General features: G+C 34.3%; 1 long non-coding RNA gene across 1 annotated transcript; it reads right to left on the bottom strand.

Annotated features, from left to right (window-relative positions):
- Positions 1-13,599: 13,599 nt before the first annotated feature.
- LOC145166225 (uncharacterized) lies at positions 13,600-18,932 on the bottom strand. The gene is made up of 7 exons (XR_013740460.1): positions 18,431-18,932; positions 18,269-18,325; positions 17,833-17,881; positions 17,696-17,759; positions 16,333-16,980; positions 14,782-16,251; positions 13,600-14,698 (listed from the first exon to the last, which is right to left on the bottom strand). It is a non-coding gene; the product is annotated as an uncharacterized LOC145166225 (long non-coding RNA).
- Positions 18,933-19,737: the final 805 nt, after the last annotated feature.

Raw genomic sequence — 19,737 nt, 5'->3', positions numbered from 1 at the left:
GGGGTGAAATTTTCGGCTCTTGTTTCTTCTGAAATGTTGCCGAAATTCCAAGGGTTTAGAACCCTTTATATAGTGCACCAAAGATGTTATGGATAACCCTAATTTCAAATATGGTAATTATCCACCTTCTTTGATTATCCATATATGATAAGATATTCTAGAATAATCTTATATATATACATATAAATCATCCACCACCTTCCATAGGAAGGTTATGGATTCTTTTGCTCAACTATTGAACAATTTCACTTTTAGTCCCTGCACTTTTAATTAATTCCTTTAATCCCAAAATTAATTCCAAATTAATTTCTGATTAAATATTAATTAATAATATGATTACTAATTAATATATTATTACCATAACATATTAATAAAATCATTTATTCCAATTTATTTATCAATTAATAAATCCTTCCTCTTTCTCAATTAATCATCATGTCTAGTTGCAAGTGTGAAGGCAACCCAAAAGGACCATGTCACTATCAATTCAAGTACATACCAATTATAGTTATGGGCTTAGATACCTAATCCAATAGTCCATGTGGTCAACTCAACAAAAATAAAAATTAAAAGTTGCATTTCACAAGTCACCATGTGGATACCACATCATTCTGACCGATCAAAATTGGATCGACTAGTAAATTTAGATCAGTAACACAATTTTTGATAGTTATAAGGTACTCTTGTGTGAAATTAATGCAAACACAAACACATATGTAATATATTCTAGTTATTTTTTTTTGCATAAAATTGATGTTTTTAAAGCTAATTATGTATAGATCTGAGATCCTGTATCCACACCTATCTTGTAGATTAATTGGCTTGAGGTTGTAAATCTATCATCAGACATGCTTCTTGTGGTTGAAAAAGATATAGAGTGCCTTCTTGTTGGAGATCCAAATGTTGATAAGCTTGGAGAGGGATCCAGGAGGTGTTGCTAACAACATGCCTGGAGAAATTTGGGCCCTCGAGGCAGATAAGAGAAAATTTCCAAGTTTACCCCCAGTGATAGAAAAGCAATGCAAATTTATCAAAAGGATTCTCTATGTATCTCACCATCTGTCACAAGCTTGTATGATAACTGACTGGTTATCATTGAAGCACTTGAAGGTGGCTCAGTTTCTTCATCTTCTGAAACACATTACCTTTTATTATCATATAAAGTTGTTTTTTAGAATACAATTTCTTGAAGTCAAACTATAAATTAAGCAACCTCCAACAAACGATTAAGATAAGCTTGAATTGTTTGACATAGTTGGTACAACAACAGGAAATGTCTCAGGCATGTAATTGAAGTGTCAAATTGTACTATCATATAGTTAAAGTTTAAAGTATGCTTATCTTCTCTTATTCTACATATGCAACAAAAGGCAGACTTCAAACCATATAACCAGTCTTTAATCTACCCAAAACCTCAAAGGAAAAACTCATAAAAATTCATTATTCATCTTCAAGGGACATCATGAGTGTCTTATTGAAGCTATGCAACTACATGAGTAATGAGTTACAAGACTAAGAATTGAGTTTAGGAGTTCAAGAATTAAATATTGGTTTCACCTTTCTACACACTGTGTGGAGAACAATAAGGAATGAAGAGTATCATTCATTAAAATTTATACCACAATGTGATAACCCCAAACTTTAGGAACACTATATAAATCCAACAAGTTGCAATGGTCAAGATGCATGTTACAAACAAATAACATATATTGTTATACCACAAGAGGTAATCCATTGATTATACACTCGTTAAAATATTAATGAATTATTCTTAATACATGATGCTTGTTTACTATGTAGTTTAAGTTATAAAGAAAACTCCTAGTAGTTGATGTTGATGAGTTATCCCAAGGTAAATACAACCTTATCATGTTTGATAAACAAAAGTTTAGAATTACATAACTCAAGAGATTCACCTTCAACTAGAAAGATGCAGATTTCAATTACTTACAAAACTTTTTACTAAGATGTAGAGGTTTATAAAAAAAATTCTACCAGGAATTGACTAAAGGAACAACTATTTGATTTTACAACTTCTATGTTATTATTGCACTCGAAGGCACTGTTCAGATACACAAACTGAAAAGGAATAAAGAGAGCCAAATTCAGTGGTTGGAGTGAAGAAAATAGTACCTAATCGAAGTCGAGTGGAGAATAGAGGGGGATGCGTTGGCCAGAGTCTAAATATCTAGTGTACAGTGGTGCGGCGTAGCAACGATGGTGATGCGATATCGGAGGTGGAAGCAGTGAGTGGTGATGGCGGTTTTGTGGTGGTGTTGGGTATGGGAGAGAATTATAGAGAAAAAAAGAAAGACGAGATTGGGGGGAAAACAGTGTTTAGACTGCTCTCTAACACTTACGAAGTAAAAGGGTCGTGTATAAGAAATTGGGGAAACATTAAATTTCATATTATGTTTTCTAGCAATAATCGCCGATTCATCTTGAAGAGGTGAATAAAAACCATGAATTTAATTTCTTTAGCGGCACAAATTTAATTTCTTTAGTTGTACAAAACAAATCAATAAAATCATCCCATACAACTTTAGCGGTATATAAAAATATATGAGTATATGACACAAAATATAGAGTTTTTAGTGGCATTTTAAATTTTTATGTCATTAGTAAATATTAATATTAGTAACATAAGTTGTTAAGTGCCATTAAATCTATTAATTCTATAGTGACATTTAAAATATGCCACTAAAAACATACTATAGTGGCATAAAAAAGATATGTCATTAAAAATATATGCCACTAAATGTTATTTTTTCTAGTGAGGGAAACCCCTCACCTAAACCGCGCACAAGGAGTTGTGTCCCCCGGTGCAGTGAAAAGATACAAATCAACAACAAACTATATGGTGTGGCTCACACATACCTTGCGGGTCACCCATACCTTCCGGCCTAAAGATCGAATTTGTGCAAAAATTTGAGTCCTATATACGTTTTAAGATCAATACATATGTTCTATCCTTATCATCTTTTTGTATCTTGTTTCTTCTTCAACCTCTCGATACACATGTCTATTTCTTCTTCGTCCTCTCGATACACAGACATGATTATACTAATAGATTAAAGGAAGGGTTGAAGGTAAGTTTCACATTCAAAATCAGAATATTCTACTTGTGTAACCGTTTGTGGATCAATTAGAGTTTGCGTTGAGATATCTATGATCGATTGGGGCAAGCCATTTTTCATGTCCATTTCAAAAGTTTGCATTATTATACGAGATTTTGCATGTACTTGGGAAGATTGTGTTATCAAACATTCATGCGACTGGTATATTAGGTTGGTCAGTATGGGACCTCAAATTAGTGGAGGATGATGATGTGACACTCTTCCACGTCATGACCACATTGGGGAACACCCCCTTAACACCCCGTTGGAAGATGTGGATAATGGAACGCATAGCCACCCCCGATGGACGATAAGGAGTCAATTTTTATTTTTTTAAATTATTTTAATCCTTTTTAACCTATAAATACATGGTGTGGTGTGTGGTGACCATTTCCTACAAAAAATGAAGTGGTGTGGGAATAGCATGGCTGGCAAAAAAATTATGTGGAGGGTGTGACCCATTGTCCCAATTTTTTTTTTATTAAAGTGCATCCCCTAAAGGATTTGCTACACCATTCACACAATTAGAATTCTTTCTTTTTAGATCTTTTTGTTCCTATTGGATTGATTCTAATTTATTAGTTTTGTTTCCTATAATATATGAATAAGACATTTGCAATCATATATTGTTGGAGCAGGAAATACTCTACAATATTGAGCGATAGTTAGGATAGAATATTCTATTGTACGAAAAGCATATTCCTTCCACTAGTATATAAAGTGGAGGTGTGTGGTCATTTGTTAACAGTGCACCTACGTAGAGATTAATTAGAGAAAGATTTGGATATGAATTCTCCCAAGCTATGAGTATTCTTCATTGTTATATTTTATATCTCTCTATCTATACATTATCAGTATCATAGTCTCACCTTTAAGATCCATGTAAGTGTTGGGTTTTGAGCACTATAACAACCTTATGGTGCACATGCAACCCTAGATGCTTTGGATCTATGTTTTCTCTAATTATAAATGCAATTTGATTTTCCAAAGCATACATCTTAACTAGCATACAATTTGACAATTGAACAATACAACTAGTTAGATAACTTACCTCTTAGTAGGACTTGAAGTTCTTGGCCTTCAAAAGCTTGAGAACCTCAAGTGTGATGCCTCTAATGGTTCACAAACACCAAATGCAAGAGGAGACTTGAGAGAATAGGTTAGCAAGCTCAAAATCGTGTATCACTCTCTTGGAATGATGGGGCAACCGATTTTGGCTCTAGGGGACTTCATTTATAGTGTGGCAAATGCTAGGGTTACACCTTGCAAACCCTAATGACCTTTCATATTACTTAGGCTCCATGGGTTAAACCTCCATGGACTATCCATGGACTATCACATTGGTTTAGCCCATCCTAAATAACCATGGATCATTGGCCCACACTCTAAGAACCATTGATTTACATAATCAATCCCCATATATTTCATTAGTTTCTTTTGATCACAAAATTAATTCCAAATTAATCATTGATCAATACTAATTAAATAAGATGATTTCATATTAATATATTAGAACTTATAATATATTAATAAATCATAAATAACCTTATTCTCAAAAGTCGATCCTATCAAATTGCGCTGATGAAGGCAACCCAAAAGAATCATGCTACAATCGGGTCAAGTACATCCCAGTTATAGTTATGAGCTTAGACACTCAATCCAACAGTCTCCCACTTGGATAAGTCTAATAACTATAACTGCCAATGTAACTCCAGGATCCGACTTAGCAATCGTAAGCTTTCAAAAGCCGCTGTCGAACTTTAACCTAGTCAGTGACTCGTCCTTTAGATAAGTGATCATATATTCCTCTGTTCTCAAGATATCAGCCAGAAAAATACATGGAACAACATCATACTTATTGTCCAGCAGTTTGTTTCCCGATTTCCGATTCGTCTGACATAGAACATAACTGAACATATCAATTTAGTTTTGACCGGGCCCGACACATAGTCAAAACAGAATCATCGAGGGGCCCAAGATATCGCTTTTAATCCTCTTAGGATAAAAGGAACAGATAAACTTCGATATTATATGCTTGTACTAACTACCCATTAAATCATGCACAACGATATGTTTTATAACATCAAGTTACTGATGCGTTTACATATCATCAATACACAACCAACTCGTAGTCAACAACTCATATATCTTAGTTTGAAGACTATATGACATTATCGTCTCACAATCACTCGTGATAAATTCCATGAAGTGATCCAGGTGAGCGCGGGTTGAATCCAATAATCGAATCTTATTTCAGGAGCACTCATGAATAATGTAGCAAACTCTTGCTATGTCTAACACCTTAGACAATCTACAAGCCACTTCATGACAGTCTTATTTCATACTTACTTCCAACGTATGATCGACTGTGGATAGTTTGAATAATCTTATTATTCTGGAAGTCAAAACATGCAAAGTGAAACACAAGAATAATACTAATCCTATATGGCCCTAAAACTTTTGAGTATAAATAAAACACCTTCTATTCAATCACCATATTGATTACTCATTATTCATTATACAATGTTTCGATTAATCAACTTAATACTTGAATCAAAACAATAGTTATCCCATGCTCCAAGCATGCACACTATGTTTGTCTATGGTTCTTACTATGTGAAATAGATCAATTGTAAGCATTTCCAATCAAACTCATTTCACAATTCCAAATCCTTAAGTGTAAGAATGCCAAATTCTTGCCACTATTAAAATGTGTTAGATCTAAACTATTATGCAAAGATTCCTTTTTGTAATGTCTAGGTACCAAAAGTCAACGGTATTACAAAGTATTCCTTTGGAGATTGTTATAAGACAATTCCATGGAGATGAAGTCTCAAATTCAAAGTACATTCCTTTGAACATCCTTCCTGTATAAAAAGTTTCTAACATACACATAGATTCTTAATATCCAACTCCCATTATGGAAACATTTCCATAATTGCCATATGATCACTCATTATTAATAGAATCCTACTTATTCATAATAATGTCAATATGGTCCATTCATTACTATACTTCCAACTATACACACGCAACCAATCCTTAGCGAACCTTAGATTGTCCTTGAAAATTGTTTAACCACTTTAGTCATATCTAGTTCTAGTCCTTTTTCCCTCTTAATGCCCTAGACATTTGGAAAATTAGAACACGTGAATATTACAGCGTATGCAATCGATCCAATATCCGAAGCATATGGGACACGATTCATAATGTCTTACATAAAGACATGATACTTGATCAGTCTTTTACTATAATATTTCTATTTGCCATGTTCTCACAATTCGAACTATGAAGAGGGATGTCGTAATCATAATCGAATTTGAGAACGCAATTAACATTTCCATCTATAGAATTTCCTTATGTCAAATCTTTTCAACATAACATTCATATATGTCTTTGACTAAATTTGATTGAAATAATAAAGTATGAATTCCTCTCCCTTAATTATAGCGAAACAACTTTTCAAACCCTACAACTTTGCGAATTGAAACTTTTGTTTTCTATAATTAACATTGCTAACTCGCAACACTTACCATAATTAATTATGCTCCCACTTTCATAATAATTATTACTTTACTAGCATAACACTTATGCTCCCACTAGCTTTGACATGTATCCAAAATCAGCCGGACTTCTAGAAATCAATACTTATTGACTTTCTTACCAAAGTTCAGATTTTCTGATACGAGATGCTTTGATGAACATTTATCTAAGCTCATACACCTTTTATTAGAAAGCTCATATGTGTGTCTAAACTATTTCAGAACTTACAACAATAAGTTCCGAATGTTCAGACTATTTGCCATTTCTCACGATTCGAACTATGAAGAGGGATGTCGTAATCATAATCGAATTTGAGAATGAAAAATATCACAAATGCTATCTCCTTAAAATCTACTTAGTGAAAGCATTTCCTCACAATCATTTTCATGAATTGGAGAGAAACCTTATGACACTTAGATTTTATGGTGTATATGTTCCTATCCATGTGAATTTGTCATAACCATAATCACAAGACAAGGTTAGTGACAAATCCAAACTTATATGGACTGAACTTGTTCAAGCTTAATTTCTTACCACTTGGCAGCACAAGGGCCTACCATGTCTTCCAAGTTATTGAGTAGATCACCCTTATTGATCAATGACTTTCACTGATCAAGGTGCTTTGCCTTATGCAAACAATTGAGAACTCATTGAACTCACATGCATAGTCAACTTTAACTGGGATCAGCATAGAAACAAGAATATGTCAACATGATAGGTTACGAACCTCAAGTTGTGTGCTAGTGATTAACAATAGGTTTATTATTGATTAGTTCTTGAAACTTGTCAAGATCTTTAAGACTCCCACTGACCTCTTGACATATAAGATTTTCTTGTCAATATACATTCTTGACAAACAAATATTCAAGAGTTAGTGCGGATTTTCATCAAGGATAACATTTCACACAATTGGTCTTAGTTGGTATTTGTCCTTACCAAGACATTACAACTTACCAAATTCAAATGTACAAGAGTAAGAAACATTTTACTCTACATTTGCTGAGTGTTATAAACTTTCTTAAGATATGTCACTCAAGTCGCAATCTTGGAGTATGACTCTAAGATTTGATTTTGAAACGAAGTATGATTCACCTTAATTAATTTAGCAATTTCAACAATTTCCCGATTCCTCTTCTTAGTCATACGGGTGCACTAAGGTGTCCTTAGAGGATCAATTGTGATATGGTTTTCATAATCATTAAGATGATCATAAAACATGATACTTAAGTACTCTCCCATCCTTTCAGATTGGAGAAACTTTTATCTTTCTGCCTAATTTGATTCTTCTTATTCGTCCTGCTATACATTGAAACTTTTTCAATGATTCAGAATTATACTTAAACTTGTAAGCATAACCATATTTACTAAACTTTAGTAAATCATGACGAATAGTCTTATCATTCTTTGTGGTGGACCTTGACCAATGCACAACCAAGTGTACCTGATCCTCCTTGTCCTTCACTTGACTCACATATACATGTGAACAAGGAATTAGTCTTAATTTCCCAAAGATGAAAATTCTCATTCATCATACAATACAAGTTGTACGATTCCAAGTTTCTGTCCAATTGAAACTTGGCGATGAGAATATTTCCTTATTTGGTAAATTTTGACACCACCACAAACGAAAGAATCAAATCCATTTTCAGCATTGCTAGAATATACATAAACATTAATTTTCACAAATGCCATTGCAAGGAAAAACAAAATTTTATTTATTTATAAAATGCGGAAAAAAATTTCCTTACAATGCAATTACAAATGAAAACTATGTTACTACATATTTCTAAGCAATCTATCATAACTCCTAAGCAGCAGCTTAAAAACCCGATCATCGAATCAGGCGATCAAAATCCATCTTTTCACGATCAGATTCAGCTCACTCTCCTTTTAAGCTTCCTTTCTTTTCTTCGATCCTACAAAACATCAAAATGCGACCCTGTAACATCATGTATTAATAATTTTCAAATAGGAACTTAATAGAGTTACATAGTGGACTTACCTGAAGCAGAGTCAAACTTTTGACTTTACCATCCTTATGGTCCTTCAAGTAGATACGGCAGCTTCGCAACCAATGCCCTTCTCTTGGCAATAAAAGCAAACAGATTCTTTTGGAATGTTACACGGGACAATCTCAAACTTTCTCTTTACCATTTGGTCAACCGGGTTGACTATGGCCGATCCCTTTCCATTGGGAGGAGAAGACTTTTCTGGACTTCCAATGTTACCATTGTCAATGTCCATGGAAGTTTGGGAAATTGATCTTCCAATCAAATTTGCTTTTCCGGTGCGCCAAATCATTTCTGATTCAGCAGCAATCAACAAATAGGCAAGATCGATAAGGGTCATGTCGTGATCTGTCACATAGTAGTCTTTAACGAACTCACTATATGACTTGGGAAGTGACTGAAGAACCAAGTCAATAGCCAACTTCCTTGGGAACACAACACCCAACACTCCCAGCCTGTCAATATGCAGCTTCATGTCCAAAACATGAGCACATACAGATTTTCCATTTTCATGTTTGCTTGCCAATAGGGCTTGAGTGACCTTGAACTTTGCAAGTCTTTGAACTTGTGGGTTAGGGAGAATTATTAGAGGAGGTGGAGGAAGTGAAGTTCCACTACATCTCGAAGAAGGGATTAATCTTTCACCTTGATCGTCTTGTGGAATATCATCTTTATAAGGAAAGCCTTTTCCATAGGATTTGAGAAGACCATAGTTGTCTGAACTAGACATCTACAAGGGAGAAATTCAAGTTTAGTTGATTTAAGTCCTTAATATAACACCCAAAACGAAATATTAAGGCTAGGACCCAAAACAATATTCTACAATTGCGAAGAGGGATGCCGTAATCCAATTGTAAAATATTTGAAGGTAGGTAAATGACGATTTACCAATTTCCACCATGAAAAACGAAATAGATTATTAAGTTTTAATTGTATTGAAATTCCTAGATCTTTTGAGATTCACTGAACTTTTCAATGGCATGTTTAAATCTCTATTGTGCCCTTCAAGTTTGTGACTGGGATGCCGAGGATCACAAACAAGGTGTGAATAACCATACAAATTAGATTGGTACACTCGATGTTACAAATCACCTAACCAATGTGTCGGTTAACCACACGCGCTCCATTGGTCTATGATTAACATCAAGCTACCCTTTGCCACACATTGTCAGTCCCAGATTAGTGTGCCGGTTAACCACACAAGCTCCACTAACGACTTAACAAGGTGCAAAGTGCAATTTCATGGAATAACACCATTTCACATTTTTCCTAAAGTAACTAAGATTGGGAATTTAATAAAAGTTTAGTTACTTTATAAACATCGCTCTACTTTTAATGAGAATTAATGTCCTATCCTACCCGTTAGGCTAACGACCCTCCACCAGTCAAGGAAGCGGTGGGTGAGAGTGGACACCCATTAAACTGCCATTTTATAGGCAGAAACCTTATACCCCCCCCCCCCCTTATAGACCGGCTTCGTGAATGAGGCATACTAACAGTAAGATTGACTTGTCTTATACATATATATAAGTATTAACTTTTAATATTATAATAGTATAAGGGTTGAATTTTAAACTTTTAAAATTCTAAGGTTTGGAACTAAAGTATTCATAAGTGTGACTTTACAAATTCCAAAACTTGAGGGTAAGTTTTGAAACTTTTCAAAACTTTTGGTTTCCATAACTTATGAGTTTAATGTGTGTTTTATGAAAAGACTCTTGATATTCCATAGCTTGAGGACAAGTTATGGAGTTCATTAAAACATTTAAGAAAAGACTTTTCATTTTCCATAACTTGAGGACAAGTGATGGAACTCATTAAAATAACTTATGAAACCTATGAGTTTTTAATGTTCATGAATGAGACTCTTCATATAACTTGAGGACAAGTTACAAAATTCAATTCAAGAGCAATTTAGATCAATTCTAACTAACAACATATCATATAATATTCTATTGATCTAATATAACTCATATAACAAGATAATATCAAGTCAACAATTTACAAGCAACTTTGTTTTATTATATAAAACAATAATTATCTTAAAACTTTGACAATTATCTCTTGATTGGATGAGTATAATCACTACCATATCATAAAAAACAGATTTAATGATTCAAAACAGTTTGTGGTAATGATCCTAATCCAATCCAGGCCAAAAAAACCCCGAAAAACTGCTGTCTGATCAACCAACTCGTCGAGCCCAACATTGGACTCGTCGAGTCCAAGGAAAAAACCAACCTACTCGTCGAGTCCAATCATGTACTCGTCGAGTAGGGCTGTCAGAACAGTTTTTCAGCTTTGAAAAATAATACATTAGCATCAATATAATAGAAAACTATCCTAGGCTCTGATACCACTGTTGGGTTTTTTAGCACTATAACAACCTTATGGTGCACATGCAACCCTAGATGCTTTGGATCTATGTTTTCTCTAATTATACATGCAATTTGATTTTCCAAAGCATACATCCTAACTAGCATACAATTTGACAATTGAACAATACAACTTTAGATAACTTATCTCTTAGTAGGACTTGTAGTTATTGGCCTTCAAAATCTTGAGCACCTCAAGTGTGATGCCTCTAATGGTTCACAAACACCAAATGCAAGAGAAGACTTGAGAATATAGGTTAGCAAGCTCAAAATCGTGTATCACTCTCTTGGAATGATGGGGCAACCGATTTTGGCTCTAAGGGACTTCATTTATAGTGTGGCAAATGCTAGGGTTACACCTTGCAAACCCTAATGGCCTTTCATATTACTTAGTCTCCATGGGTTAAACCTCCATAGACTATCTATGGACTATCACATTGGTTTAGCCCATCCTAAATAACCATGGATCATTGGCCCACACTCTAAGAATCATTGATTTACATAATCAATCCCCATATATTTAATTAGTCTCTTTTGATCACTAAATTAATTCCAAATTAATCATTGATCAATACTAATTAAATAATATGATTTCATATTAATATATTAGAACTTATAATATATTAATAAATCATAAATAACCTTATTATCAAAAGTCGATCCTATCAAATTGCACTGATGAAGGCAACCCAAAAGGACCATGCTACAATCGGGTCAAGTACATCCCAGTTATAGTTATGGGCTTAGACACTAAACCCAACAGTAAGAACCTGAAATTTAGAGAGATTTGACTTTTAGTTAGATGTTTACTAAAAGGGCAAAATGATCATTTATGATAATTATATAGATTTATGAAGTTGTGGCTTCATGAAAATGGCCATGATAAGTTTAAGTCACTTAGAAGAGGTTATATGAGTAAGTTCAAGAGAAGAAATGCACGAGAATATGCATGTTGGTCAAAAGGGGTAAAATGAGAAATTTTATGCTTTTGGGGTCAACTTTGTGAATTAATAGATTAAGACCCGTATTAATTTAGTGAGAAATGGATTAACATAGTTGTATACCATATTCCCACCTTCATGTGGATATAAAGATCATTGAAAGCGGGTTGGAAACGAAGAAGTTTTGTGTGTTAGAAGTTGGGATAAAAGTTGTCCCCAAAGCTTGAATGGAATCAGCAATGCACTTTGCTGATCTCCAGGTGTCGCAGCGCGACAAACAGATCGTCACGACGCGGCGTAATGTAACGTCCCGAAAATCCAAAGTAAAATTTTCATTTTTAACTTTATTTTTCATTTTTTGTATACTTTATTTAGTTTCGGGTTTTTTATAAATATATATACATTTTTTATTTTCTTTTTTATATACTTTATTTATTTTTATTTTTTAACTTTATTTTTCAACAATTTGATTTTTTTACCTTTTATACCTTTTGTTTTCTATTTTTTTCTATCTTAGTTATTTATGGTTTTTCTAATGTTTTTATTTATTTTGATTCAAGTAAACGAACTCGAATTTAATATAAATTACTATAACAAGTTTTTTATAGAGACCGCTTATTATTATTATTATTTTTTTTCTTTTAGTCTATTATCAAATTGAAAAATATTATCTTGAATTTAAACTATTGATATCACATATAAAAATATGATTTAATTTCCAAGTTATATAACACATTGAAACACTAATTCTCAATAAACAAGCTAATTTTTTTTTAATTTTCATTTTTTCGTAACATAAATATAATAGCACTAAAGAAAAAAAAAGTAAAAAGAAAATAAGTTGGACCGAAATTACAAATATAAACATAACAAATTTATTTACTTGAATAAAAATAAAAAAAATTACAAAAAAACTATAAAATATATAAATTGTAATATAATCTAATATATTAATACATTTTATATTTTTTGAAAAAGGTCAATAAAAAGTTAAAAATACAAAAAAATAAAAAACAAATAATTGGAAAACAAATAAGAAAAAAAAAGATGAAAAAATTAAAATATAATACGAAAAGAAATATGAAAAAAAAAACTAAAAAAAAAACTCTAATATACTCTATATATACACTATAAAATAGAAAAAAAAGGTAAAAAGGTAAAAAAAAAATCAAATTGATGAAAAATAAAGTTAAAAAATGAAAATAAATAAAGTATATACAAAAACGAAAATAAAAAATGTATATATATTTATAAAAAACCAAAAATAAATAAAGTATACAAAAAATGAAAAATAAAGTTAAAACATTATGTGGTGTAATTTTTTGCAAACCTCAGGGACCAAATTTGAACTTTTGGCACTGATTTTGTAAAAAATTTAACCAAGTTAACCATGAAACTCGTTAAATGGGCTATAGTGATAATTCCGCGAGAAAGTTGTGGCTATAACAATAATAAAAAAAATATTAGGGCTTTTTCCAATTACAGGTTAAAAATTTAGGACTTTTATAATATTAGTCTCCCTACATATTAGCATATTAGCAGAAATAAGAAGACACACATAATTATTGAACACCTTAATTTATTCATGAATGAATCAATGGCTGAATATATAGCTAGTACAAAGCTAATTGTGCGAAAGAAAATCCACTACAGCTAAAGAGTAGGAACGGATAACAACAAGCTAAAGAACAGGAACATAAATCACTGATGCCTAAACTATAGGCATTTTATTCTCTAACGACATCTCCAACAATGCCTCCCCGCTATCTAACTGTTTAATCTTTACATACTCCGAGCTTGTGGCGTAGCCTGGTGAACATGATAAGCCCATTGATATTCTGGAATAAAATACTGAAATTGACAAAGGATGCATGACTCAAATTTACTTATATAAATAATAATAAGGGTTCCCAATATTTCTAGAGGAAAGCTTCACTACAAAATATCTGGATACCTTTTTCCAGCAGCCACCAGGGCTATAGATACTACTAATAAAAGACAAAAAATGGAATGCCAGCACACAGATCACAAAACCTGCTGTTTCCACTACCTTGTCTACCAATACCACTACTATAGTGCTTACTTCATAAAGACAAAATCCCAGCAAACTAATTAAATACACAGAGAATGTTCAACCGAAAGCAGTCCAGAACAAATTGGGATTTGGGCCACAGCATTTCACTAGGAGGTCAAGACTTGGTATTGACCGGGCTTATCGGCCCAAAATTTCACCTTGAGTTTGACACTCTAATACCCCTGGAAGCGGAACCCTTGGTTTGGAATTTGCAAAGCTTGCAATAGACAGTGAGTAGTGAGTTTCCTAGTGTTATTTTCTACTGAGTCACTCACTTTTAATTGTTTTCTTCCATACTCCATCTTTCACTGCTTCCTCGAATGTGTTTCGATCTTCAACAACTTCTACCATACAGTTGTTGATGAGTTCGTGTTCTCGAGTATTTTCTTCTCCTCTAATGAATAGTTGTAAGCTTGTAGATAATGAGGAAGCCTTCTAACTCTTGTGGGCCTTTGTGACCCTTCAACAACATTGTTACCTGCTTTTCTTTTGGCGTTGTAGATTAAATAACTTCTGGTTCTGGAATGAGAGATGGCACATCTCCTGAAGTCTCGACTTCATGTTCTTGTTCATAGGCTTCTTCTTTTGGGTTGATTTTTCAATGTACAATGCAGTAATAGGAAAAACTGGAAGTAGGATGCTATAATAAACAAATCAATGGAAGTAAGTTTCTATTTCTTGCATTTCACACGAGTGTAGAATTTTGGATCAATAATTTCTTACATCCTTTTTGCAGCTTGTCTGGTGAACTTTGAAAAGATACAATTCCGATCCAGATTACAAGCTCTTGCATGATCAAGATATCAATTTTCTTTGTTGACGATTCAAGATGTTATATAAGTTTATCTGCAAAATTGATACTTCATAAGATACGGACACATTGATTTGCAAATGAATTTGCTAGAACAGTTTACTTGTATGTTTAATGTCAAAACTTGAACGTAAGAGAGATGATATTTGCCATCTAGCGCCATGTGTAGTGTTGGTGTTGGTGTTTGTGAACACTGAACAGTTTACTTGTATGCTTAATTAATGTGCGTCACATTCCAAAACATGAATGTTGGTATGTAATTTTTGGTGAAAACTAACATATTTATCTGACTTTGTGGGAGTGCTGGCATTTAAATTTTGGTGAAACATTGGAATTCTATGGAACAATAAAGGAGAGAATGATGCCCAGCTGAAAAGGCCTTTTGAGTATGTGACTGTGTATCTCTCTCTTAAACCAGCAAGATGAAAATTAGTAGATACCCGGGAAGGATACGAAAAACTAGAAAAAACCGAAAAGCATTTCTAGTCATCAAGTGTAAGCATGTCTGTAATTCAGATATATGAGTCATAAATTTGCAACACATGTATATGTAATGTTGGACGGGTTAAAGATTAAAATTATTTACAAAGTGAGGCACACTGCTCGTCTTATACTGAACAACATTCCTTGAGTTCTTCATTTCCTCGAGGAGTTGGTCAACCGTTGGATAAAAGATACAGACAGCTTCCCCAGATTAACATATGAAATAAGTGATGATGATCAGATTGCTGCAATCCGACAGTTGACACTCACACACCAACTACGCCCTTGGCATGGCCGGTATACCCCAAAGCCTAAGAACGATGTCATAGGTCCTGTTCTGGGATGATTTCCAATAATTCTTCAACCTCATGGACCATATTTACAACATCATTTGTAATGTAATTCATTTCCCCGATGAGTTGGTCATGTGTTGGATAAAATAACCTCTGGATGACCATGTAAGTGATGTATGGAAGAAGTGAAACAACCACAACTAACAATGTGGCGATCCAATACATGGGTGCAGGGCTCACGGCTTCCACAAGGAGTTTAAATTTTTGGCGGGAGTATATAGGCGGAAGTGCACCATAGAGGAGTAACAATATGTACCAACACAACACGCTTCCCCAGATTAACATATGTTGGATCCAAGTGGTGAAGTGAATTGTGATGAGAGCGATTTAACAGTTAACTGTCCAAACAATCATGGTGTACATGAACACTCCTAAGTGTGAGATGTCTGCTAATTCTCCTCCATGTCGGAAGGCCGAGTCAGAGAGAATCTGGACGCTTAGGGTGAATATCAAAAGAGATGTAAGTATTCTGTTTCCCATCCAGCCCAGGATTTGCCTCCAACTAAATGAAATGCCCTTTTGTCCCTGTTGATAAATGCCTGGAAACTGTACATGCAGCAAGGAACGAAGCAGGGTTAGAATTCTAACGATACAAAGATTACTAATTTGGTTGTTTTGCAAAAATACCTCAAGGCAACTATGGGAGGAAACGTCTTGACCCAAAACGCCTAACGATATGACAGAAAAGGATGTTAGAAGGAGATTGAACATAAGCATATACCATCCGTCATACAAGACAACCCCGCCGAACTTGGTGTAGATTTCAAAGTAGAATAACGTAAGGCAAAATACAATGTTTTGTACAGAGAGTAGAGAATCTGCAGCAAGAGACCAAGATTTACAGAGTATGTTTATGGTGTTGTGGTATACACCGGACCGGACACCAAAGTGGTCCGCAACTCCATGACATCGCCTTCTAAACGGAGCAGGGTAGAGACAAGGTTGGACAAGGTGATATATGTTTTGTTTTTGATGCTGATAATCATATCCTTGATCACCTCCATTGGTTCATCTCGATACACCACAGAGACAGCAAAAGGACATTGGTACCTTTAATTGCTCGAAGGTAGAGATGGGTCTTTTGATCCACATAGACCATTGAAGTCGACTGTCCTCCAATTCTTAAGGGCGCTCATACTCTATGGTTACTTGATCCCGGTTTTCTTATATGTCTTCATTGAGGTGGTGAAGTTCATGCAAACAATGCTCATAAACAACGACCTAGAGTTGTTTGACGAACGGAGTGGGAAATTCGTTGAAGCACGAACCTCAAACCTGAATGAAGAACTAGGTCAGGTCCAGATGATATTGTTTGACAAAACCGGGACATTGACATGTAACCAGATGGAGTTCAAGAAGTGCTCTATTGAGGGGACTTCATATGCCAATGGTGACCAAACTCTTGTGCAACATAAAGAAACGTTACTTCTTCTGGGGACTCAGCTTCATAATGGAGTTTGTTGCTGCCTTCAGTTTCGACTGCTATGCCTGTGTGGCATAGAGCCATGACTCTGAAGAACGATTTTATATCTGCATCACTCTTGTTTGCCTCAGAAGAGATCTCAAAGATCATCTCCACACTGGATTCGTCTTCAAAAGAACCCTTTTGCTCATAAGCATCACGAACAACCTTATATAAATCACCATTGGCATATGAAGTCCCCTCAATAGAGCACTTCTTGAACTCCATCTGGTTACATGTCAATGTCCCGGTTTTGTCAAACAATATCATCCGGACCTGACCTAGTTCTTCATTCAGGTTTGAGCATACAAGTAAACTGTTCAGTGTTCACAAACACCAACACCAACACTACACATGGCACTTGATGGCAAATATCATCTCTCTTACGTTCAAGTTTTGACATTAAACATACAAGTAAACTGTTCTAGCAAATTCATTTGCAAATCAATGTGCCCGTATCTTATGAAGTATCAATTTTGCAGATAAACTTATATAACATCTTGAATCGTTAACAAAGAAAATTGATACCTTGATCATGCAAGAGCTTGTAATCTGGATCGGAATTGTATCTTTTCAAAGTTCACCAGACAAGCTGCAAAAAGGATGTAAGAAATTATTGATCCGAAATTCTACACTCGTGTTAAATGCAAGAAATAGAAACTTACTTCCATTAATTTGTTTATTATAGCATCCTACTTCCAGTTTTTCCTATTACTGCATTGTACATTGACAGTTATACTTATACTCGAATACAAAAAAAATTAACTGATATAATCACTTAGATTTTTCACAAAACATTGCAGAAATAAATGTGAAAGTACAGTGCTATATTTCAAAGGATTTTTCAAAGCAAGTCTTAATAAATAAATAAATAAATAAAAGTATACTGAAAGTACAAAATCATGATAAAAGAAATGAAAGTATGAGGCTATAATACACAAATAAATCAAAGTATGTTGCTATTTCTTGCATTTAGACTTGTTAGCATAAAGATTCAATTGTTTCTCCTCATTTTCACACATAAGATCTTTTGGGTTTTTGTTTATGATGGCATCATAGAAATGTACCTTTCAATTAAAACCAAGAAAGGATAGAACTTACATAGGTCTTGCTGAACAAAATTCCCGCCAGTCACCTGATAATATTCAGCTGTGTTATCTATCAAGATACATGAAACCGAAATCATCAAAAACCCAGATCAACTGTAAGATTCATATGGGAAAACAATGCACTTCTGTTGAAAAATATCAGGGCAAGACTTACCATTCTAGTGTCTTCATTCATTTTCATCTCTTGTGACATGGGAGTAGTCAAAGATCTAGTCTATTCATCCATTTTCACCCAGAAGACTTTCAGTCTTTGTTAAACGATGATCAAAATTTCTCATTCTGTACTTGGAAGGTGACTTTAATAGTTCTAACTTGGACTGTTTGTGTGTTGGAGATATGGTTAGAGAATATAATGCCTGTAGTTTAGCCATCAGTGATTTATGTTCCTGTTCTTTAGCTTGTTGTCATCCGTTCCTACTCTTTAGCTGTAGTGGCTTTTCTTTCGCACAATTAGCTCTGTACTGGCTATATATATATATATATATATATATATATATATATATATATATATATATATTCGGGCGTTGATTCATGAATAAACCATTGAAGGTATTCAATACTTCTGTGTGACTTCTTATTTCAGAGTTCAACACCTGGTATCAGAGCACAAAACGAGAAAGAGAGAGAGAGAGAGAGGGGGGGGGGGGGGGGGGGGGAGGAATAGGTTGCAAAGGAAGATGCTGAAAGCAGTAATTTTTCACAACCAAGTATTCTTAAATTCGATGGTGATTATGATTACTGGAGTTTGCTCATGGAAAATCTTCTTAGGTCCAAAGATTACTGGAATGTTGTGCAGAATGGGTTTATTGAGCCAGTCAAGAAGAAGCCCTTCTGCAGCTCAAAAGAAAATCATCGATCGATGAAACCAGATTCAAGGATCTGATCAAAGCAAAAAACTACATGCTCAGCTCCGTTGAAAAGGCCATTCTTAAAACAATTACACACAAGGATACATCAAAGTAGCTATATGGGATTCAATGAAGACCAAGTATCAAGGGCACTCAAGGGGTCCAACGAACACTACTACAGTCTCTCAGGAGAAACTGGGAGCTACTTTGAAATGACAAATGAAGAGTCACCATTTTGGAAGAGTAATGATGATCGCCAACGATATGTGTAATTAATTTTGGTGAAGATATGCAAGATGTGAAGACTGTGGAGAAAATATTACCCGGTTTTGTGCAATAACCTACTGAGTATGTGCCAATTGCAAGATCCTTGTTCAAGTGCAACTTCTAGCATCTAAGAAAGGGGCTTATCTATCAAACTTGGATGACTAAACTAGATACTAGAATGTTTATATTATCAGCAACTAAAGAAGGGGATGGGATCAACGTTTGCAACTAGTCACTAGTGATGTGACTGAGCTCTGGTACAGGAGGTATGCTCACCTAAAGTCCAAACTACAAAGGGTTAAGGATATTGAAGTACATAAAGATGGTTTCTGGACTACCCGAAGTC

Source organism: Lactuca virosa, chromosome 3 (assembly GCF_052849685.1).
Source record: "Lactuca virosa cultivar CGN04683 chromosome 3, Lactuca_virosa_CGN04683_v6, whole genome shotgun sequence".
NCBI classification, from domain to species: Eukaryota; Viridiplantae; Streptophyta; class Magnoliopsida; order Asterales; family Asteraceae; genus Lactuca; species Lactuca virosa.
The sequence above is the reverse complement of the archived record's forward strand: the minus strand, read 5'-3'. Positions and strand labels throughout refer to the sequence as shown.